Consider the following 24,444-nt stretch of genomic DNA (forward strand, 5'->3'; position numbering starts at 1 on the left):
AATGAGATTGACTCATTTCTAATTTTTCTAGTGATTATCAACTTTTGTGAGCGTATAATACATAAGAACTCATTGGTTTGAAGAAGTTTCTTGACTCTTAAGTGGGTGTCCACATGAGTTTTTCAACTTTTTTTTTCGTATCATAATAGATCCAGGATGACCTACCTGATCATGCTAGACAAGGAATTCATTATGATTCATTAACTTTGATTTATCATGAGATGCATTTTAATTGTACTAATATATGCGTAGTACATGTTGCTCTCTTGGCAAGCATACCAAAAGTCAACTGTAGTATAATGATTTTAAGTAGGAGTGTCGAACCCACGAGGAATGGATTTAGTGAAAATTAATAATTATCTCAATCAGCATATGTACAAATATTTTAATTTGATTTGACATTAACTATTGCATAAAATTAATACAGTAAAAGCAGAAAAGTTTACAAAAATTTAGTAAAAGAAACTGGGAATGAATTTCATCTATCTCCCTTGTCTATAATCTGGATGAATAATATACATAACATATGAAAATACCAATATTGATGCACACTCAAAAATCATTTATACTGATCCCTCGCGTATAAAATTCATAAGATTAGTTCCCTGAATATTGACTTCTCACATATTCAGCAAACTATCCAGCATTACGGTCGAGTGTTAAAAGCAATTGATATATTGAGATCTATTTCTAGCATCACAGTATATCAAGTATAATTTTTCAAATCAGATTTTCAGAAACACTTTCCAGTCAGATCTAATAATCAAAATCAAATCATCTATTGATCAAATAGAATCAAGCATTAAGAACAGAACAATAATACCAATATTGAGTAAAAACAAAAATGCTATATATAAATATCACCAGATTACATCCAAGTTCGAGTAGATTACCTTCAATCCCAAGGAAGAAGATTAGCCACTCATGGTAGCCATCAAAATCCTAAGAGCTAAAGAAAAAGAAGAAGAAAATGAGGAACTGTGTTCTGCTTCGTGGTCGTAGCTCTCCAGATCTTCAGGTATGAGTTTCTTCTCCAAAAACCAGCTGCCTTCCTTTCTGAACTTCCAGATTATATATACAGCACGAACCCTCGCTTAGGCGAGAGCAGACTCGCTTGGGCGAGAATGGCGGCAAGTGTCTCGCTTAGGCGAGATGACTTTAGCTTGGGCGAGCATGTTTTGGCTTGAGCGGAAGATTTGAGCAACTTGCGACCTGTTGCACACATTTTTCCTTCTCTTCAATATTTCTTGATTTCTCCTTCACTCTTCTTGAGTTCTTTCCTCCTTCCGCTCTACTTTACTTGAAATTTACACAAAACAAGGATCAAGTGACTTCTTTTCAACAAAAACTTTGAAACATGTGACTAAAGCTCATTTTACTTTAATTAGGGGAATCAAAATCAAATGAACACAAGTTAAAAGCATAAGTGTCAGACTTTTCTATGAATCTTTACTGAATTTTGGCACTTATCAGTACAAACCATCCAACTGATTATACCAAACAAGGCATTCATTTTGATTTGTAAACTTCTGGTTTACCACGACATGTATCTCATTATACTAATATATGTGTAAACCATAAGAGAAGTTTGTTAATTTCTCCAATACACTTTCTTTTTTCAACTCAATCATAGAGATATAAAGATAATTCATATATTTTTCATTTTTTGTCTCAATATGATATTCGTTTAGACAAATATCCTTGAAACTTAATAAGTTTCTATTCAACTTCTTGGTAGAAGTATAATAGCTTTTTTGGAGCCTTCAAATATATTTGTAGTACTATAAATGATATAACATTGATGTCTCGCATTACCAAACAAGAGAAAATTTATTACTTTTGAGAATTGTTTAAGTTGTTGCACTATCAATAAGATACATATCCTCATTGTTGGTGTTAGTGTCAACATTCATTCTTCATATAAACATAAATATCAATATGCAATTTTTTTAACACTCTCATAACCAATGAGGTGATCAATACTTCCATTTGGTTTAACAAAGAAAATAATAATATCAAGATGAGTAACATCCATATGACCATAATCAGAATCACCATCTTCATAAGCAAAGTGTGTTTCCTCCATTCCACTAGCCTTTGTGTACCCATTTGACAGTTGTTCAGTGCTTAATTGTTCATTTTTAGTGTGTTTTCATCTGTTGGGCTTTATTGGGCCATTGTTCCAAATTTGAACTAATTTCACATTATTTAGCCTAATTTTCGTTTTTAATTATTTTTAGGTATTTGGGTGAAGCAATTTTGAAGCTTGGACATCAATATTCAGTTAAAGAGAGCCGCCAAATCATTTCTACATCATTTCCACGTCATTTCCACGTCATCTGAGCGAATGGGCCAATATTTGAGGCCCAATAGTGACATTGTTGTAATTCTGCAGCTCATAATGATAATTTTGTAAATAATGTTGGCAGATTTGAGGTGACCACGAAAATTAGGTCTTCTTGCATGGAGGCAGCCACATTCTTCCTCTTCCACATTCTCTCAAACCTCCATTTTTTTATGTTTTAAGCTTTGGAAGGTGACCCATGGAGGCACAAGCTAATTTTTCACGTTTTCCATTCGCTTTTCACGTTTTATGAGTCTTGGACAACACATTGAACTTGTATTCACGTTTTCTACACCTTGGGTAACATTTATATTGAAGTATTCTCATTTTTGGTTGTTTTTTTTGTTGTTGCCCCTTTCTTTCCTACACATTTTCGATTCCTGCACCAATTCAGGTTTTCTGCATCAATTTGCACTCATTTGGATGGCTGAATCAAAATTTATGTTGAACCCTAATTCAGATTCCATGAGGAACTAAGTTAACGTGTTGATTCTTTGCAGATAATGAATTGAAATCTTGAGATTATTGTTTTGTTCGGTGGAGTTAAGTTAATCTTTCCATTCTGAATTTGCGTTTGGGTTTAATTGAAGAAACCATTATGTTTTTGCTTAAATTGCAGAGTGGAATCATTGTGTTCATGCTTAGTGAACTGTAGCAGATTCATGAATGTGTGCATTGCTTAATTGCACTTGAGTTCGAGTTAATTTGCATTTAGTAATTAATTCGTGTCTCATGAGATTTAATATAACCATTTTGAGTTGTAATATGTGATTGGTGGATGTTCATTGTGACACCCCGACTATTATACTAAATAATTATTATTTGATAAAAAGATATGGAATCAATTTTTTTAGAGATTATCCTTGAGAGAACATTAATAATAACATAACTTCATATTCATATATGTAGTTTGCATCTATGTAATTGTTCATGAAATATTACAAAAATATATATTTGTTAAATATTAAGAGTCCTACATCAGAATAGAAGATTTTCTATATTTTTAACATCTCCTAAAGATATTAATAGAAATTATCCATGAGTCAATCTTCAGAAGATCCACCAACAATATCCCGAATAACTCTCACTGAGCAGGTTCATCTTCTGTTCATGCAACAGGTACATATGAAAGAAAAAATATGAAAGGAGTGAGGTCTTTATAAGCCTTAAATATCAATCTTAATAAACTCAACAAACAATGCAGACACCGGGGGCCTAGATTTGGACCTATAACCACCAAACTTGATCTTGTTTTACCAGACATATGGATCCATATTCCACTTCTGATGATCCAATCTGAACATCAAAAGTTGCTTTGGGAAGTGATTAGGTAGTTGAGTATTTCTCATAAAATATTGGTACAATCATAATTATTTCTTTCTCGAGAATACTAGCCATTCATCGGCTCACAAAAGAGATATATACTCACTACCTAACCTTGGCGATGCCGAGCAGGTATCGGATAGTTCCAAGTTTGGCCTATGAATATCCTAGTCCAGGGCGCTATTCTGAACTATCCAGATATTCACCTACTTGGTAAAACTTCCTTAGACCCCACCATGGTCCCTGCCTTTCATCCCGCAGTGTACCAAACTCTGACTTCCCAAATACAAACACTTTGACACTGGTTTAATCTCAACTTATTGAAACCAGACTTAACTCTTACTTAACTGACATACTCTTGGATATTTTCAAAGGTCATAAAATGTGATGACTATCAAATCATGTCATTGTATAAACCATACACAAAGAATATAAAACAAAATAAAATGTACATGTAATTTTTTCTTATATTCAAGCTCACTGAATAAAATAATATTTACTTTCACTTCACATTTTTTTAATTATAAAATAATGATAAAATAAGAATCAAAGCAAGAACTTTAAATAAATAATTAGATAAAGATTAGAACGTTATAAGTAAATATAATAACAAAATATAAATTAAACAGGACCCGTGCGTAACTGGAGATAAAAATAAAATAAAATAAATACATAGGTCCAGTGTGTAACTGGAGATAAATAAAATAAAATAAATAAATAGGACCAGTGCGTAACTGAAGATAAATAAAATAAAATAAATAAATAAGACCAGTGCGTAACTGGAGATAAATAAAATAAAATAAATAAATAGGACCAGTGCGTAACTGGAGGTAAATAAAATAAAATATATAAATAGGACCAGTGCGTAACTGGAGATAAATAAAATAAAATAAATAAATAGGACGAGTGCGTAACTGGAGATAAATAAAATAAAATAAATAAATAGGACCAGTGCATAACTGGAGATAAATAAAATAAAATATATAAATATGACCAGTGCGTAACTGGAGATAAATAAAATAAAATAAATAAATAGGATCAGTGCGTAACTGGAGATAAATAAAATAAAATAAATAAATAGGACCCGTGCGTAACTGGAGATAAATAAAATAAAATAAATAAATAGGGCCAGTACGTAACTGGAGATAAATAAAATAAAATAAAATAAAATAAATAGGATCAGTGCGTTACTAAAGATTAAATAAAATAAATAAACAGGATCAATACATATTTGGAGATTAAATAAAATAAATAAATAAACAGGATTAGTATATAATTGGAGATTAAATAAAATAAATATAAGAGGATAATAAATGAAAATAAGTTAAATGAAAGTAAATATAATAATATATGAGTCAAAATAAATAAAAGATTAATATAAAACCCATGAGCTTATCAAAATTAATATATAAGAGCTTAACCTCACTCCCCCTTACCTTATTGATTGAAGAGCACACTAATAATAATTGTAGAAGACTAGGATCTCTTTGAATCTTTGCTCTAAATTTTCTTTCCTATTTTTCTCTTTCCCTCTCTTCTTTCTCTTTCTCTTTCTCTCTCTCCTTTCTTTCTCTTTCTTCCTTCCTTCCTTCCTTTCTTTCTTTCTTTCCTTACCTTTACGTAACCTCATCCCATATATATATAAGCAAGCCATGTGCTTATCTTTTCTTTCAAAATCATGATTACATGCATTAATGAAGAGATAATCCTTATCTCTTCATCTTATCTTCTTCTCTCTTTTTTTTCTTTTCTTCTTATCTTTTCTTCTTTTCTTCTTCTTTTTTTTCTTTTTCTTTTCTATATTATTTTTTTTATCTCTTTTAGGAAATTCTTCATATATATATATATATATATATATTTTTTTTTTACACACACCTATTTAATAATATTTTTAATGTTTAAACTACATCATAATAAAATACAAAACATTAGTAAACATAGAAGATTTTCTAAGTGTTTTATTTAAAATAAATAATACAGTTTATTAAAAAAAAAGGATGTTACATTCATTTGAAGCAAGGAATCAACGCTATTTTTACATCGATTTTACACATCAGCATTTAAGTTTTCAATTGTGTGTTGCATTCGTAAATCTGCCAAACCCCCTTGTGTTGTATTGGTGTGTTGATCTGGAAATTGAAGCTTTGAACAAGAACATTGGTCGTTGGGAGACGACTTGGTTCAACTTTCATATACTGCATTTAATTTGTTTTAATTTGGTGGGGTACAACCTTTATCAAATTTGGCGCCGTTGCCGGGGACCAATCTTTTTGTTCAAAGTAAAATTTTCAGTGTGTTTGTGTTCCGTGTTTTGGTATGTGTGTGTAGTTCAAGTGTGGTTGAGTTGGTATATGTTGATTGTGGTAATGTTTCTGTGTGTTTTCGTGTGGTGTGCGTGTTATCTGTGTAGTGTAGTGAATAGTGTCGCGGCGCGCATGAATAATGTCATCTAGAATAGTGAATAGTGCATGAATAGTGTCCGATTCTGGCATTTAACTTCTAGATTTTTGTTCTAGTAGCTACGGTGCTTGTTTTGACTTGAAATTCCCCCCCCCCCCCCCCCACTTCTAAGACATTGAACTTGATGAGAAAAAAATAGCAAGAGCAGTTAGTATGGTCTGAGTTGAGAGATTAAAAAAAAAATTGGATTGATTTTTAGTTAAACTTCAGAGGACCATAACTTTTGCTATGGTTATCAGAATCACTATTATTTATATGCATTTGGGGTGGAATTTAATTTCCTACCTTGTCCAAATCCACTTTGCCCATTTGCAAACTCAGATTCTCCAAAAAATGCAGTTTTCTACATTTCAACAATGTTTTTTGTGATTTTTCTTCATTTTTTCCACTTTTGAAAAAAATTTAAAAATACTTGTACTTTGAGTTTTGATCTGATTTTTTTGTGTGGTTCTGTTTGAGCACTCAAAGGACATTCCTACCAAATTTCAAGTCATTTGGAGTTCGTTTGAGTATACTTGTAGATATACCCTATGTTATGCCAATATCACTAGAATAATGTATTTTCGTGCATGACTAGGGGAAACCCAAGTGAATTACGACCATTTGACCCTGAGATTGATAGGACATTCCATAGAGGGCGTAGGCATCTTAGGAATCCATTTTTCCATGCTGAATATTCAGTGACTTTTCCTGACTCTTCTGATTCTCATCATACTCCTAACACTCCTCATTCTTTGCATTCTGAGCATAATGTTTATTCTGAGCATTTTGATTTTCATACTGATAACATGGCTCAACCTCCTCCACCTCATGAGAGGACCATGAGTGAGCTCGCTGCACCAGAGTTCACTTATGATAGTTTATGCATTCAATACCCTTAGGAGGAAGTTCCATATGTGTTAAAAACTGGTTTAATACACTTGTTGCCAAAGTTTCATGGTCTTGCAGGTGAGGACCCGTGCAAACACTTGAAGCAGTTTCATGTCGTGTGTTCCACCATGAAGCCTGCAGATGTCCAGGAGGACCATGTATACTTGAAGGTTGTCCCTCATTCGTTGGAGGGCAATGCGAAAGACTGGTTGTACTAACTTGCACCCAGGTCCATCACGAGTTGGGATGACCTGAAGAGATTGTTCCTTGCCAAGTTCTTCCCTGCTTCAAGGACAACAACCATAAGGAAGGAAATTTCTGGCATCAAGCAACAATCTGGGGAGACCCTTTATAAGTACTAGGAGAGGTTCAAGAATCTTTGTTCAAGCTGCCCACACCATCAGATCTCTGAACATCTCCTTCTACAGTATTTTTATGAAGGCCTGCACCATATGGATAGAAATATGATTGATGCCGCAAGTGGTGGTGCTCTTGGTAACATAACCCCAGCTGCAGCCAGGCAACTAATTGAGAACATGGCTTCCAATTCTCAGCAATTTGGCACAAGGAGTGATGCCATAGTTGTTAGAGAAGTACATGATGTAGGGGCAACTGAATACACGAAGAAGTTGGAGAGTAAGATTGATGCTCTTACCACGCTGGTCAACCAACTTGATTCTAATCAGAGAGCTCCAGCTGCAAGAGTTTGTGGCCCTTTGTACATTTGTTGATCATTTTACAGACTCTTACCCAACATTGCAACAATAGGCTGCTGCTTCTTCTTCTACACCAGTGGATACTCCTTAGGCCTATGCAGCTAATATTTTCCAATAGGCCCTAACATCAACAACAAAACCACCATGATTTGTCAACAAACAGAGATAATCCAGGATGGAGGAATCACCCTAATTTGAGATGGGGAAACCAGGGAAACCAGTAACAGCAAAACCAACAATTTCAAAATGTGCAGCCACCTCCACAACAAAGAGCTGCACTTGCACAAGCTGCTCCGGTTCCACCTATACCCACACCAGCTCCTGCTGCAGCACCTGCACCTTTTTCTTCTACTTCATTGTCGGAGTTGTTCAGGATGATGACTCTTCAAAATATGCAATTCCAGCAGGAGACTAGGGCCTCAATTCAGACATTGACAAATCTAATGGGGCACATGACCACTCAGCTAAACCAAGCACATGCTTAGAATTCTGAAAAGTTGTCATCACATACGGTGAAGAATCCGAGAAATGTGAGTGCCATTACATTGAGATATGGGAAGAACATTGAAGCTCCCACTCTTGAGCCTACACCTCAAAAGGAAGTCCACCCTGCCACACTTCAGAGAAAGCGTGATGCTCATGCAGTTGCACCTTCCATACCTCTTCCTTTCCCTCCAAGAGTCATTCCAAGCAAGAAGATGGAAGGGGTTGACAAGGAGATCTTAGAAACATTCAGGAAGGTGGAGGTGAACATACCTCTGTTGGATGCCATCAAACAAATTCCGAGATATGCAAAGTTCTTGAAGGAACTATGCATGCACAAGAGGAGGCTAAAGGGAAACGAAAAGATCAGCATGAGGAGAAATGTGTCAGCATTGATAGGTAAATCTGTTCCTTAGATTCCTGAAAAATGCAAGGACCCAAGTACATTTTGTGTACCTTGCATCATAGGTAACAATAAATTTGAAAATACAATGCTTGATCTTGGTGCTTAAATAAATGTAATGCCTCTGTCTATTTTTAAATCTCTTTCTCTTGGACCCCTGCAACCTACGGGTGTGGTGATTCAGTTGGCAAATAGAAGTGTTGCCCACCCCGCAGGTTTGGTTGATGATGTTTTGGTTCGTGTTGGTAAATTGATTTTCCCTGCTAATTTTTACATTCTTGATATGGAAGAGGGGTTTTCACATGGTTCTGCACCAATCATTTTAGGCAGACCATTTATGAAAACTGCACGAACCAAGATTGATGTCCATGCAGGTACTTTGTCCATGGAGTTTGATGATATTGTGATGCGTTTTAATATTCTAGATGCCATGAAACATCCTTCTGAGGATCACTCTGTTTTTCATGTTGATATTGTTGATGAACTTATTTCTGATTTCCACTCTTTGCATGCATTAAAACATTCATATGTGTCTGAGCTATCTGAATTTGCATGCATTGGTGTTGATTGTGATTCGTATTTTGATTTCGATGTTGATTCTGACTCACTGGGTGCTGTACCATATGATTTTGATGTTATACAGTCAGATTGCACTAACCATGTTGTAGGAAGTACATATGCATCTGATTGTTATGTTGAGGTACATGTTGTGGAACCTGTTTCTCCCTCTCCTCTGGTTCCTGATATTCAGCCAGCATCCAGTACTTCAGAGTTGAAACTCCTGCCAGACAACCTCAAGTATGTCTACTTAGAAGAGGAGGACAAACTGCTTGTCATCATTTACACCTCCCTCATTGCTGAACAAGAGCAGAGGTTGTTGCATGTTCTTAAAAAGCACAAGAAGGCAATTGGATGGACATTGGCTCACATTCCTAGTATTAGCCCATCAACATGCATGCACAAGATATTTTTGGAAGATGGAGCAAAGCCAGTGAGACAGCCACAAAGGCGACTCAATCCTGTCATCTCAGATGTTGTCAAGAAAGAGGTGACCAAACTTCTACAAGCTGGGATCATCTACCCCATTTTTGACAGTCAGTGGGTCAGTCTCATCCATGTTGTTCTAAAAAAGACAGGCCTCACTATAGTCAAGAATGAGAAAGAGGAGTTGATTCCAACAAGGGTGCAAAACAGTTGGAGGGTTTGCATCGACTACAGAAGGCTAAATCAAGAAACCAGGAAAAATCATTTCTCTCTGCCTTTTATTGATCAGATGCTTGAGCGCTTGGTAGGTAAGTCACACTATTGCTTTCTTGATTGTTTTTCTAGTTACTTTCAAATTCACATTGCACCTGAGGACCAAGAGAAAACCACATTCACCTGCCCCTTTGACACTTTTGCCTATAGAAGGATGCCGTTTGGCCTATGCAATGCCCCTGACACATTCTAGCGGTGTCTGCTTAGCATTTTCAGTGATTTTCTTGAAAAATGCATATATGTGTTTATGGACGATTTTACTGTGTATGGGTCCTCATTTGATACATGTCTAGAAAGTTTGGACAAAGTTTTAAATAGGTGCATCCAATATAACCTTGTTCTCAATTTTGAGAAATGCCATTTCATGGTAGAACAAGGCATAGTATTGGGGTACATAATTTCAAAAAAGGGCATTGAAGTTGACCCTGCCAAGATTTCAATTATTTCACAATTGCCTTACCCCTCTTTTGTGCGAGAGGTTCGTTCTTTTCTTGGCCATGCAGGGTTTTACAGGCGCTTCATTCAGGACTTCAGTAAAAAGGCCCTTCCACTATCCAACTTATTGTAAAAGGATGTTGACTTTATCTTTGATGAAGGATGCAAAAAGGCTTTTGATTGCCTCAAGAAGGCCCTGACCACCACTCCAATCATTCAGGCGCCCGACTGGACAACCCCGTTTGAGCTGATGTGCGATGCATCCAATTATGCATTGGGGGCTGTTCTAGCTCAAAGAATTGACAAGCAGTCAAGGGTAATCTACTACGCCTCAAGGACATTAGATGTTGCCCAAGCAAACTACACCACAACAGAAAAGGAGCTCCTTGCGGTAGTTTTTGCACTTGAAAAGTTTAGATCTTATCTGCTTGGTTCTTCTGTTGTTGTGTTCACTGACCATGTAGCTCTTAAGTACCCGTTGAAGAAGGCAGAATCAAAACCTCGGCTGATAAAATGGATGCTCTGGCTCCAAGAATTCGATTTGGAGATCCGTGATAAGAGCGGAGCACAAAACCTGGTTGCAGACCACCTGAGCAGGATTGAGAGGTCTACTGATGATGCTTCACCGATCCGGAATGACTTTCCCGATGAAAGTTTGTTGACACTCTCTACTTCTTTCTCACCTTGGTTTGCTAACATCGTGAATTATCTTGCTGCTTCTGTTTTTCCTCCCCTAGCATCCAGAGCTTAATGTGATAAACTCAAGAGCGATGCTAGGTATTACATTTGGGATGACCCCTATCCGTGGAAAATGTGCAGTGATCAGGTTACCAGGAGATGCATTCTGGACCATGAGATTGACTCGGTCCTCAAATTTTGTCATTGGCACACAGATGACAGCTCGCAAGGTGCTAGATTGGGGGTTTTATTGGCCCACCATCTTTAAAGATGTGTGGAGGATTTATAGCACGTGTGAGGAATGCCAACGAGCAGAAGGAGCCATTTCTTGGAGACAACAAATGCCTCAACAACCCATGCTATTTTGTGAGGTGTTTGATGTCTAGGGTATAGATTTCATGGGCTCTTTCCCTGTCTCTTTTGGTTTCACTTACATCTTGCTTGTTGTCGATTATGTTTCAAAATGGGTGGAAGCCAAAGCCACTAGAACTAATGATGCTCGAGTTGTTATGAACTTTGTTAGGTCTCACATATTTTGTAAGTTTGGAGTTCCTAGAGCTATCGTTAGTGATTAGGGCACCCATTTTTGCAATAGATCCATGGGGGTTTTGCTTCAAAAGTATGGGGTTGTGCACAAACTTTCTACACCATATCACCCTCAAACTAATGGGCAAGCCGAGATCTCAAACAAAGAAATTAAGAAGATCTTGGAGAAGATTATGCAGCCCAACAGGAAGGATTGGAGCAATAGACTTGAGGACGTTCTTTAGGCTCACAGGACTGCTTACAAGGCACCTATAGGGATGTCTCCTTATCGGGTTGTCTTTGGTAAGCCATGCCACCTTCATGTGGAGATAGAGCACCGAGCCTACTGGGCTATCAAGTCATGCAACTTCTCTCTTGATCAGGCTAGAGAGGAAAGGAAGCTGCAATTAAACGAGTTAGATGAGATCCGTCTGGAGGCATATCAGAACTCTATGTTCTACAAGGAGAAAACCAAGAGATTCCATGATAGCTCCATAGCTAGAAAGGAGTTTATTGTTGGTCAGCAAGTTTTACTGTATAACTCCAGACTTGGACTCATGGGGGGTAAGTTGCGATCAAAGTGGATTGGTCCTTTTGTTGTCACTAATGTTTATCCTTATGGTGCAGTTGAAATCAAAAGTCAGTCCAGCGATAAGAGCTTCAAAGTGAATGGGTATCGTCTAAAGCCATTCCTCAGCAATCTTGCCTTGGTAGATACTGTTGTAGAGGAGACTTCCCTGCTTGACCCCACTGATGTTTCACCATGATTCAAGGAGTTTTCTTTCTCCTTCTTTACTTTTAGTGCACTTGTCCAGGTCTGTCTGCTATTGTTTCCTTTTTGTTAATTTGTGTTAATCAGTGTGATGTTTTTGTTTTCTGTTTGAGACACTCACTTCACTCTTGGAGGATGAGTTGTTGGTTATTCTGTGGACTGATATCCTTGGTTTCTCTTTGCATGTCAAGTTGCTTTTGGAATTGTTTTACCCTTTGTGAGAATTTGAGCCATTCTCTGTTCTTTGATTGTGTGATATATGCCTCTTGAATGCTTGCACAACGGTCTTGGCTTGACTCTTTCAGATGCTTTATTGATTCACATGCATGTTGGGATATGATTTAGGCAATTTTGTTCTATGAGCCTACAGCTAGATGAGCCTACCTTGAACTGTTTCCGTTGATACCCCTTTTTGAGCTTGCATACCCTTTCATTGTTCTACAGCTCATTACAAGCCCTTAGCCTAAAAAACCATGATTATTGATACCTTAGGAAATTTTGGAGCTTTGGAATTGCTTTGGAATTGCTCCTCTATTTCCTTTGTTGCTTAGCTACTTATCCATATGTTCCACACCTTGTCCTCAACCCCATTACAACCTTGAAAAATCCTTCTAATCTTGACCTGCATGTGTTTTTGGTTTGGTTGTTGGTTCTAGAGGCTTGCCAAGTCTGTTGATGTTTGTTTTTCAGGGGTGCTTTGAGAGTAAACAGTAGCCTAGAGATTTGAGTGATACATTGCATATTTCGTGAGGTTATATTTCTTTCAATTCTCTCTTTGAGCTGAACTGAGTACTTGACATGTTTTGAATTGCTTGGATGATGTTCACGGATACCTTGCAACTTTGAATCCTTCTGTGTTGGATGTGTTTCCATTTGTCTATGTCGGGTCTGTTTGTCTTGTGTCTTTTTGTCTCTCTTGTTATGTTTGTGATGTCCTTGCTTTGCTTTACTCTTTAATTTTGCCCAGGAGTGCAAAAGGGTAAGTGTGGTCGATTTTGATGAGTCATTATTTTCCTCCATTCCACTAGCCTTTGTGTACCCATTTTACAGTTGTTCAGTGCTTAATTGTTCATCTTTAGTATGTTTTCATCTGTTGGGCTTTATTGAGCCACTGTTTCGAATTTGGACTAATTTCACATTATTTAGCCTATTCGTTTTTAATTATTTTTAGGTATTTGAGTTAAGCAATTTTGGAGCTTCGACATCAATATTCAGTTAAAGAGAGCCGCCACATCATTTCCACGTCATTTCCACGTCATCTGAGTGAATGGGCCAACATTTGAGGCCCAGTAGTGACATTTTTGTAATTCTGCAGCTCATAATGGCAATTTTGTAAATAATGCTGGCAGATTTGAGGTGACCACGAAAATTAGGTCTTCTTGCATGGAGGTAGCCGCATTCTTCCTCTTCCACATTCTATCCAACCTCCATTTTTGATGTTTTAAGCTTTGGAAGGTGACCCATGGAGGCACAAGCTAATTTTTCACGTTTTCCATTCGCTTTTCACGTTTTATGAGTCTTGGACAGCACATTGAACTTGCATTCATGTTTTCTACACCTTGGGTAACATTTATATTGAAGTATTCTCATTTTTTTTTTGTTTTTGTTGTTGCCCCTTTCTTTCCTTGCACATTTTCGATTCCTGCACCAATTTAGGTTTTCTGCATCAATTTGCACTCATTTGGATGGTTGAATCAAAATTTATGTTGATCCCTAATTCGGATTCCATGAGGAATTAAGTTAACGTGTTAATTCTTTGCAGATAATGAATTGAAATCTTGAGATTAGTGTTTTGTTCGGTGGAGTTATGTTAGTCTCTCCATTCTGAATTTGCGTTTAGGTTTAATTGAAGAAACCATTATGTTTTTGCTTAAATTGCAGAGTGGGATCATTGTGTGTTCATGCTTAGTGAACTATAGCAGATTCATGAATGTGTGCTTTGCTTAATTGCACTTGAGTTCGAGTTAATTTGCGGTTAGTAATTAATTCGGGTCTCAAGAGATTTAATATAACCATTTTGAGTTGTAATGCGTGATTGCTGGATGTTCATTTGAGGCAAGGAATCAACGTTGTTTTTACATCGATTTTACACATCTGCATTTAAGTTTTCAATTGTGCGTTGCATTCATAAATCTGCCAAACCCACCCTTGTGTTGTATTGGTGTGTTGATCTGGAAATTAAAGCTTTGAACAAGAACATTGGTCGTTGGGAGACGAATTGTTTCAACTTTCATATACTGCATTTAATCTGTTTTAATTTGGTTGGGTACGACCTCTATCACTTTCCCCAAGGCCAGATGGGACATGACAAGGAACCATGGTGTCCATTTCATAAAAAAATGGGCACGGCATAGAAATTTTATGCTAAAATTTTAGCTTGAACATTTAATGAAGGAAGGATTCATATAAGGGTATTGTTGGCGTGGCCATCAAGACAGGGAAAAATGATTCAACACAGACTTGGGAAATAGTAGTAGTGGAAGATATGAGCATGAAACACCAACAAAGGATATTGTTGGGGAATTTATAAGAGGAGACATTACTAGTTGTCAGTACCCAATTTTGTCTGAGAAGATAAATTTTGATAAAAAAGTGGTTGAAGAATAGGTGGTTAGTTAATTTTATTCTTTTCTTTAATTTTAATTAAGTTAATCAAATATATTTTTGATGAAAATTATTGAAAAATAACAAAAGAAAAAGTAAAATTTGTGGAAGTACGAAAAATAAGAAAAGTAATAAAGAAAACATGTATGTTGAATCCTTTGTTAATAAAGTCATTGAGTGCATGGCCTTTTCAAAAGACAGAAAAATAAATGAAGTTTAAAAGAATGAAAAGAAGGTTTGTTCCTTTACGGGTGGCTTGTTTTCATCTCTTGTTGAAGCATATGCATTCATGTTGCTTGAACCATAGCTCATTCAATTACCCTCAAAATAAAGAGATTACCCCAAGACAAAAAGCATGAATATTACATTGGGTAGAGTTTGGTTTCTACACCCATGTCTGACAACAGGCTGAGGTCTTAATTTGGGAAATGATAAAATAAAAATGTTTGTTAGGTTGAAAACCTATAAAGGCGATCTAAGCAAAAGATAGGACTAAGGAAAAAGACAAAAAAAAAGAGAATGAAAATAGTGTGTTAGAAGCTACACAACCCATTTTACCTCTAGCCATAATACAAGCCACTAAAAGTCCTCAACTATCAAGGATGTTTATCTTGATTTTCTCATAAGTTTAACTCACGGACAAAAGAAAGTGGTTGATGACATAGTCACCCAAAAAAAATGAATAAAAAATGAAAAAGAAAGAAAGAATACTCCATGATTATGCATCAACATTGACATGATCACTCCTAACAAGGAAGATATGAAGGGCAAAAACTGCCCACAAACATCCATCCAACCTCTTACAAAAATTTTCCCACATATTGTCTATTCATGGGTTCAAGCTAATACAAGTTGTATGATGTGACAAAAGGAAATTGAACTCATGGTTTACCCATTTGGCACTCAGATTCTTTATCTTTTTTCGTCATCCCTTCATTGTATTTTGAACATAGAAGTAATAACAAAAGAATGTGTTTTGAACATGCATTGGATTTAACGATGGTGTTGGTAATGGAATCCAAAATACGAGCATTTAAAGAAAAAAAAGGAAAAAAACAAAGTAAATAAGGCAAAGGAAGAGATATTGAAATTGAGAAAACAAAGGTCTAATAGAAATTTCATCCATGCATCATACTTAAAAAAAACAATAAAAAACAATAAAAATCAATATAAAGAAAATATTTCAAAAAGAAAAACACAAAATCCAATAGGGATAAACAAATCATTTCATGTGAATCTCACTTGGGCACTCCAAGTTTAACTAGGCATTGAAGTAGTATTTGCTTTCATCAAAATCAAACTTCAGGTTCTTGTTTCGGACAATGACCCTATCCTTGGGATTGGTCAAATTCGTCTTTCAAAAAGGTTAAAATTTCAAACAGAAAGAGCTTTTTGGATTGGGACCCTCTACATGGTAATGATCATCAAGTCCTTTCGAATACAGGCCCTTTCCTTGGGAATGGTCTAATCTGTCTTTCAAATCAAACTCTCTACTTGGTAATGGTCATTGGAATGGTCTAATATGTTTTTCAAAAAGGTTAAAATTTCAAACAGGAAAAGTTTTTTGGATCAAGACCCTCTACTTGGTAATGGTCACTGAATCCTTTCAAATATAGGCCCCCCTTGGAATGGTCTAATTTGTCTTTCAAAAAGGTTAAACTTTCAAATAAAAAAAAAATTCAGATCGAGACCCTTTACTTGGTAATGGTCACTGAGTCCTCTAGTCATGATCCTCTACATGGTAATATCACCATATCCTTTCAAATATAGGCCTTCTCCTTGGGAATAGTCTATTATGTCTTTCATAAAGGTTAAAATTTCAACAATAAGAAAAAGTTTTTCGGATCGGGACCCTCTACTTGGTAATGGTCACCGAATTCTTTCAAATAGAGTCCATCTCTTCAGGAATGGTCTAATCTGTATTTCAAAAAGGTTAAAGTTTCAATAATATTAATTTTAGCTTAATTGAAAAGTGAAAATTTAATTTTGATTTGTTAAAGAACGAAAGACATCACTTAGTCCAGTGGGATAGTCGACACGCAAAGTAATCTAAAAATGAGAAAACCGTGCATTCCGGTCTGTTGAGCTTGAATTTTATTTGGTCATCACCGTGACCTCTTCACGCTATACCAAAACTTAAACACTGAAAATGAAAAAAAAAGGCTATACAAAGCACAAAGGGGAAAATGGAATATCCAACAATTTCAATGGAAAAATATTCACTTTCTAGTACAAATTAACCATCAATAATAAGAATAAATTAAGGAAATATGAATATCAAAATGTCTAGATCACGTTCCGCATCGTCGAACCTATTCGAAAAATCGAACGATTTCAGCATTTGATATAATTGATATGCGCCTCTGTCTGAACCAAACTACATTTGTTCGTCGTTCGGTTATTCTGAAGGCATGTTAAAAACAATAACAAAAAATAAAAATAAAACAATTGATTGATTGAGATGATGTGAATGGCTGCTTGAGGAACAATCCATAACAAACGCAGAGTCCCTTCAAAAGGCCTTTCTCTGAATGGATCCAAACAAGAATTTGAATCCGATTAATGTGCGCCTCCTAACGAAGCCGCTTAAGAATTGGAGTGTTTCCAAAGGGCTACTCAAAGAGGCAAGTTCAAAATTTGTTTTTGCGAATAGAAAAAGTAAATTTAGGGCTAAAATTTTGTATCTCTTCTTTAACGTTTAAAAGTGAAGGTATTAACATACTTACAAAGATACTTGAACTTTATATGCAAAAGTTAAAAATAGGTAACAACACACCTTCAAATCATCCTTCAGTCACACTCTTCACATCATTTTCACATAGCCTCTTCCACTTCGATTACGCATCCACCGTTATATTCACTGCTCACTTGGCCAATTTTTCACAAATTGATGACACGGGATAGAATCAGACGTGAGCAAATAATGAATTTAGCAAAGGACACATTAAAAAAAACTAAACAGAAAGGGAAAGTGATCACTCAGTGGTGGCCACAAGGTTTATGGTTCGATTCAGCCAGCGTTCTTCCTCAGCTTGAAATTTTGGAAGAGGGAGCTTCGTTATCTTCATCGTGAAAACTCTTTCCCCAACATACGTCCACAACAACAATAACAACAATAATATTAATTTTAGCTTAATTGAAAATTGAAAATTTAATTTTGATTTGTTAAAAAACGAAAGAGATCACTCAGTCCAGTGGGATAATCGACACGCAAAGTAATCTAAAAATGAGAAAACCGTGCATTCCGGTCTGTTGAGCTTGAATTTTATGTGGTCATCACCGTGACCTCTTCGCGCTATACCAAAACTTAAACACTGAAAATGAAAAAAAAAAACAAGAAAAGGCTATACAAAGCACAAAGGGGAAAATGGACGACAACCCTCAAGAGCAACGCTAACGGTTTCACCCATGGCCTTGTATTTGTATCAAATTTAAGGATTTCTCAGGAATTACGTCGCAGTTTTAACAAACAAAAGATAACCCTTCGCAAATGAAAAGTATAGCTTTAATACCACGAAATACGAAATGATGGTTATAAAATTACACACAACGATCGAAGAATGCATCCGAGGAGAAAGAAAAAAGAAAAATAACAACACAAGGAAAACCATAAAAAAGGTTTCAAAAGTGAGAAAATCAAAAAGTAAATGTTGAATCTTAGATGAGAAACGAACAAGAAAAAAAATAAATTGTTCATTTCCTTCAAAAGATACGCTGGGTCAAGCCCTTTCTCTTAGCCTCCGTGCGAACCGAATGGCCTAACATTTCACGATCATTCAGCTTTCTGGTGGAGGCTTTACACACAAAGTTCACATCTATCTATGAATTATTTCTCTTGGTACAAAAATTACTATAAGAATTCTCTTAACATTGCCAAGTCAGTGAATGGAATATCCAACAATTTCAATGGAAAAATATTCACTTTCTAGTACAAATTAACCATCAATAATAAGAATAAATTAAGGAAATATGAATATCAAAATGTAACTAGGTAGGGAACATGTCTACATCACGTTCCGCATCGTCGAACCTATTCGAATAATCGAACGATTTCGGCATTTGATATAATTGATATGCGCCTCTGTCTGAACCAAACTACGTTTGTTCGTCGTTCGGTTATTCTGAAGGCATGTTAAAAACAATAACAAAAAATAAAAATAAAACAATTGATTGATTGAGAAGATGTGAATGGCTGCTTGAGGAACAATCCATAACAAACGCAGAGTCCCTTCAAAAGGCCTTTCTCTGAATGGATACAAAGAGGAATTTGAATCCGATTAATGTGCGCCTCCTAACTAAGCCGCTTAAGAATTGGAGTGTTTCCAAAGGGCTACTCAAAGAGGCAAGTTCAAAAAGTGATTTTGCGAATAGAAAAAGTAAATTTAGGGCTAAAATTTTGTATCCCTTCTTTAACGTTTAAAAGTGAAGGTATTAACATACTTAAAAGATACTTGAACTTTATATGCAAAAGTTAAAAATAGGTAACAACACACCTTCAAATCATCCTTCAGTCACACTCTTCACATCATTTTCACATAGCCTCTTCCACTTCGCTTACGCATCCACCGTCATATTCACTGCTCACTTGGCCAATTTTTCACAAATTGATGACACGGGATAGAATCAGACGTGAGCAAATAATGAATTTAGCAAAGGACACATTAAAACAAACTAAACAGAAAGGGAAAGTGATCACTCAGTGGTGGCCACAAGGTTTATGGTTCGATTCAGCCAGCGTTCTTCCTCAGCTTGAAATTTTGGAAGAGGGAGCTTCGCTATCTTCATCGTGAAAACTCTTTCCCCAACATACGTCCACAACAACAGTAACAACAATAATATTAATTTTAGCTTAATTGAAAAGTGAAAATTTAATTTTGATTTGTTAAAAAACGAAAGAGATCACTCAGTCCAGTGGGATAATCGACACGCAAAGTAATCTAAAAATGAGAAAACCGTGCATTCCGGTCTGTTGAGCTTGAATTTTATGTGGTCATCACCGTGACCTCTTCGCGCTATACCAAAACTTAAACACTGAAAATGAAAAAAAAAAACAAGAAAAGGCTATACAAAGCACAAAGGGGAAAATGGACGACAACCCTCAAGAGCAACGCTAACGGTTTCACCCATGGCCTTGTATTTGTATCAAATTTAAGGATTTCTCAGGAATTACGTCGCACTTTTAACAAACAAAAGATAACCCTTCGTAAATGAAAAGTATAGCTTTGATACCACGAAATACGAAATGATGGTTATAAAATTACACACAACGATCGAAGAATGCATCCGAGGAGAAAGAAAAAAGAAAAATAACAACACAAGGAAAACCATAAAAAAGGTTTCAAAAGTGAGAAAATCAAAAAGTAAATGTTGAATCTTAGATGAGAAACGAACAAGAAAAAAAATAAATTGTTCATTTCCTTCAAAAGATACGCTGGGTCAAGCCCTTTCTCTTAGCCTCCGTGCGAACCGAATGGCCTAACATTTCACGATCATTCAGCTTTCTGGTGGAGGCTTTACACACAAAGTTCACATCTATCTATGAATTATTTCTCTTGGTACAAAAATTACTACAAGAATTCTCTTAACAAAAAATAAAAATAAAACAATTGATTGATTGAGAAGATGTGAATGGCTGCTTGAGGAACAATCCATAACAAAATCAGAGTCCCTTCAAAAGGCCTTTCTCTGAATGGATCCAAACAAGAATTTGAATCCGATTAATGTGCGCCTCCTAACTAAGCCGCTTAAGAATTGAAGTGTTTCCAAAGGACTACTCAAAGAGGCAAGTTCAAAACGTGATTTTGCGAATAGAAAAAGTAAATTTAGGGCTAAAATTTTGTATCCCTTCTTTAAGGTTTAAAAGTGAAGGTATTCACATACTTACAAAGATACTTGAACTTTATATGCAAAAGTTAAAAATAGGTAACAACACACCTTCAAATAATCCATAAGTACAATTTCAAATGCAGTATTTGTTTGCTTCTACAAAGTTGAAATCAAGTTCAATAATTCCCAATTGTAGCAAAAATTATAAAAAGAAAAGTGGCAACAAACAACAAATGAAAACAACAAAGATGAGTAAAATAAAAAAGTGGAATAGAGGAAAAAGCATATGGTGAGATGGTAACTAGAATTTGTTTCAAGATGTCAACAATGGCCACTTCTAAAGATAGATTAGATGACAAGAGTGATTAAAATATTGTTTCATTTGATTATTTAATTCTTTTGAAATACGACATTCACAAATAATTGTATCACTGTACAAATCGAAAAGATTTTCAAATGGAGATTGTGTTTTCAATTGCTGCAAAGGGCTTGATTGTGTATGTTCACAGCAGTGTTACAATGGGCTGTTTATATCTTTTATATGCGAGAAATTAGGTTTTGTGGTTCAATGAAATACCAATATTTTAATGGGTTTCAAGGTTTAACCCTCGAGTGTAGCACACCCATGTTTCAAATTCTTTGTCGTAGAATGGACAAATTGTTGAACATTCTGAAGAGTAAGATCAACACGAAACCATGTTAAGCTAAATTAGAAGACAACTAAACATCATTAACAGAGCTATTAATTAGAGGTGTTAGAATGTTGGCTGGAGCTAACAAAGAATTAACTTGTTAAACATTTTAAACTTTAAAATAAAACAAAAAAAGGTTAGAGAACAAAACCAAAAAAAATAGTCAGACAATTAAAATACTAATTCACAACAAATGAATTTATAGGAGACAATTAAGATACTAATTCACAACAAATGAATTTATACGAGACTCATCGATAAAACCAAAAAAAAATCTACACAGAAAGCTCACCTTTGCCTTCTCTGCTTGCTTTACAGTCCCAACAGCATCACTCTTCAACACCAATCCTCGAACTACTGTGCTGTTATGCAAGCCCCCTCCCAAGAGCATTGCAACGGAATATTGTCCACATTAAAATTTGCCGGGTTTTTCAGACATACTTGGATGCATGCCTATTTTCTAAACAAAGGTCGGATTGTAAACAGTATTATGCTACCAAAGCAATTTATCACAGTAAAATGGATCCAGATGCACTCACATCAGCAACAAGTGAGCATATGGTATTTTCTAGACCAAACTGCTTGCTAGCAACCGCTACTTTCATTCGAGAAACAATTTGCTCCTTATCACGAACATCCATATTCTCCGAACCTTTCAACCAGATCATCCAATATTTGAACAGTCTGAAACATGACAAAGAATTAGATCGAGAGAGAGCAGCAACATCAATACAACATTTAAAGACGAATCACTAAGGCTCCAATCAAAACCAAAAAACCTTGTTGATTGCTTTAGTGTATCCACTGATTATCTCGCTCGGATGCAAACCCATCTTGATAAGTTCCTCAGCACCCTGCAGAAGCTCCTCAGCAAATGAAATAGTTAAGTTAGCTCCATCCCCAATCTCCTCTTGTTGAGCCTTCCCGGCCAAAACCAAAATCTTGGCAGCAGATGCTGAACTTCAAGTTCGTTCACAATTGTCGCAGCGTCATTCGTGACAAAAAGCTTGTCCAAATGATTTATAACCATCTTATTCATAGCTGAGGCAGATCAAACAAAATATTACAAAAATCTAAATCTATCCAGACAAACACTTTCTTCTGTGAACACCAACCAGCAACAGATTCATTCACGAACACACAAAAAACGTTCCCAGAACCCAAAATGCAAAACTCCCTTAGCAAACGAAAAACAGAAACTTCTCTTTCTATAGCCACCTCGTTACATTTACTCTTAGTACTGCATCTCGTTTAAACTCTAGATCAACAACCATGAAAACGTACACATACCCACATTATAAAAATCCAAACTTTTGGAATCTGAAGTGCAACATCCACTCGGGGATGAGTTAAAAAAACATAAAAAGAAAAAAAGAAAAAGGTAAGTGCGATCGTTACCATTGGGACCAAGGGAAGTTCGAGTTATAGCGGAAAGTTGTTTGCAGGCGTCGATGTTCTTGAGAACCGCCTCATCGAGACCAGAAAGGTGTTTGTGGCCTTCCTTGAGCATGGATTGAATCCCATAGGGTTGAATGTTAAAACCGATGTTCTTGCAATTTGAGAATACCCTAACCCTAAAACCCTGGAAATGGTAACTTCCCTCTTCAACTATGAAATGAAATATCTGCGGCCGCACTGTGTCACACTGCCTCTCTAAACCCTAATACAGCCCGACCAGTTTTGAGGTGTGAAAAGCAAAGACCAAAACTTAAATACCTAAACACTCCCACAGATACAATTACACATAACATTAATCTAAAAAATTTTATTTTAATATTTGTCAATTTTATTTAATTCGATCATTTTCGCTAATAACATTAAAATAGTTAATGGATTGTGTCACGTGTTATTTTGTGATTTTTGTTAAATTTTTCTTACGAATATTAGGATTAAATTGAATATAAAAAATTACTCAGACACATAATACAATATTGAATACGATATTGACTTGATATGTGAATTTTTTTAAAAATATATTTTTTTAATTTTAAAAAGATTTAAAAATCATAAAAATGACATGTGACATGATATAAGCTTGACATGTGAACTTTTTTTTAAAATAAAAAAATTATTTTTTAAAAAAGTAAAAAGAATCACAAAATTACAAAATGATACGTGGTAATTACTGTTTACAATCCATTAATTTTAACAGTGTTATTAAAAGGGATCAAATTGAATAAAATTAACGAATATTAGTACTAAATTAAAAATAAAATTAAAAGTAGAACCAAATTAAAAAAATTGAACAAAAAACTATAATCAAATCATTATTTAAGTTTGATCACTTTCTTCGTTATCCACGAGCTTGGAATCAGAGTTGTTGCAAATTCTTTTAAGCCAACAAAGTAAACTTTTCCTTCTTTAATTTTTGTTTATCCACAGTCAAAGTTAGGAACACGTTAGTTGTTATTTAATTAGCATTAGTTGTATATTTCTTCTCTAAATATCATTATGATGCACAACATCACTTATGAGACTTGGTTCATATAGTTTTTTCCTAAAACAAATAATAAAAAAAAAAAAAACTGAACTTGCATAATAGAAAGTGTTTTAAAAGAGACATCTTAATAACTCTTGCTTCTCCAAACTTTTGCTTATCAAACAAAGTCATAAAAACATATTTTGATAAAAACATTTGTAGATCGTAAAATTGAGTCTATTATAACTTCTGTTAAAGTAATTATCTAAATACCAGTTTAGTTGAATAGGGCAACAGAAACCGCAAAGGATTAATATCGACTTATAGCAAATACAAAATACTACCACCAATAAGTATAAAATTCTTCTATTGTATTTTAGCAAACTTTTCGGTAAATGAAAGTGTATTCCTTATAAAAGAACATAAATTCCTTTTCGTTAAGACCTAAGAAAAATCAACTTTCGATCCACCGAGCAGCACAGACTGAAAGAAATGATTAGGTCTTTGAAGGTGTTTGACTATAGATAAACTTTAAATAAAAGTGTAAACTTTTTTCGTTCTATAAAGAATGAATTATCATATAATTTAAAACTGATAAATTTTAAGTAATAAAACTGATTTCTAATTTGATCAATTT

At 35.3% G+C, this 24,444-nt stretch overlaps 1 long non-coding RNA gene and 9 other non-coding genes across 17 annotated transcripts; all 10 read right to left on the minus strand.

The window, feature by feature from the left end:
* Window positions 1-842: 842 nt before the first annotated feature.
* On the minus strand, window positions 843-23,085 carry LOC114182763 (uncharacterized). 8 transcript variants are annotated; one of them, XR_014994507.1, is made up of 5 exons: window positions 22,787-23,085; window positions 22,168-22,429; window positions 19,364-22,072; window positions 5,104-17,948; window positions 843-3,448 (listed from the first exon to the last, which is right to left on the minus strand). It is a non-coding gene; the product is annotated as an uncharacterized LOC114182763 (long non-coding RNA). The 8 variants fall into 8 exon arrangements; XR_014994512.1 differs by lacking the exon at window positions 843-3,448 and having other exon boundaries at window positions 17,334-17,730; window positions 19,364-19,447; window positions 21,681-22,072; window positions 22,787-23,077; XR_014994511.1 differs by lacking the exon at window positions 843-3,448 and having other exon boundaries at window positions 17,334-17,948; window positions 19,364-19,447; window positions 21,681-22,072; window positions 22,787-23,077.
* On the minus strand, window positions 7,297-7,403 carry LOC114182809 (small nucleolar RNA R71). The gene has a single exon (XR_003604245.1). It is a non-coding gene; the product is annotated as a small nucleolar RNA R71 (small nucleolar RNA).
* Window positions 16,880-16,986, minus strand: LOC114182829 (small nucleolar RNA Z107/R87). The gene has a single exon (XR_003604264.1). It is a non-coding gene; the product is annotated as a small nucleolar RNA Z107/R87 (small nucleolar RNA).
* On the minus strand, window positions 17,137-17,284 carry LOC114182783 (small nucleolar RNA snoR138). The gene has a single exon (XR_003604219.1). It is a non-coding gene; the product is annotated as a small nucleolar RNA snoR138 (small nucleolar RNA).
* On the minus strand, window positions 17,333-17,458 carry LOC114182773 (small nucleolar RNA U19). Its single transcript, XR_003604209.1, has one exon. It is a non-coding gene; the product is annotated as a small nucleolar RNA U19 (small nucleolar RNA).
* On the minus strand, window positions 18,051-18,157 carry LOC114182823 (small nucleolar RNA Z107/R87). Its single transcript, XR_003604258.1, has one exon. It is a non-coding gene; the product is annotated as a small nucleolar RNA Z107/R87 (small nucleolar RNA).
* Window positions 18,869-19,002, minus strand: LOC114182784 (small nucleolar RNA snoR138). Its single transcript, XR_003604220.2, has one exon. It is a non-coding gene; the product is annotated as a small nucleolar RNA snoR138 (small nucleolar RNA).
* Window positions 19,051-19,176, minus strand: LOC114182774 (small nucleolar RNA U19). Its single transcript, XR_003604210.2, has one exon. It is a non-coding gene; the product is annotated as a small nucleolar RNA U19 (small nucleolar RNA).
* LOC114182824 (small nucleolar RNA Z107/R87) lies at window positions 19,768-19,874 on the minus strand. The gene has a single exon (XR_003604259.1). It is a non-coding gene; the product is annotated as a small nucleolar RNA Z107/R87 (small nucleolar RNA).
* Window positions 20,491-20,616, minus strand: LOC114182834 (small nucleolar RNA U19). The gene has a single exon (XR_003604269.1). It is a non-coding gene; the product is annotated as a small nucleolar RNA U19 (small nucleolar RNA).
* Window positions 23,086-24,444: the final 1,359 nt, after the last annotated feature.

The sequence above is a fragment of the Vigna unguiculata genome, chromosome 4, assembly GCF_037176805.1.
Source record: "Vigna unguiculata cultivar grain cowpea cultivar isolate G323 ecotype 2 chromosome 4, ASM3717680v1, whole genome shotgun sequence".
Lineage (NCBI taxonomy): Eukaryota > Viridiplantae > Streptophyta > Magnoliopsida > Fabales > Fabaceae > Vigna > Vigna unguiculata.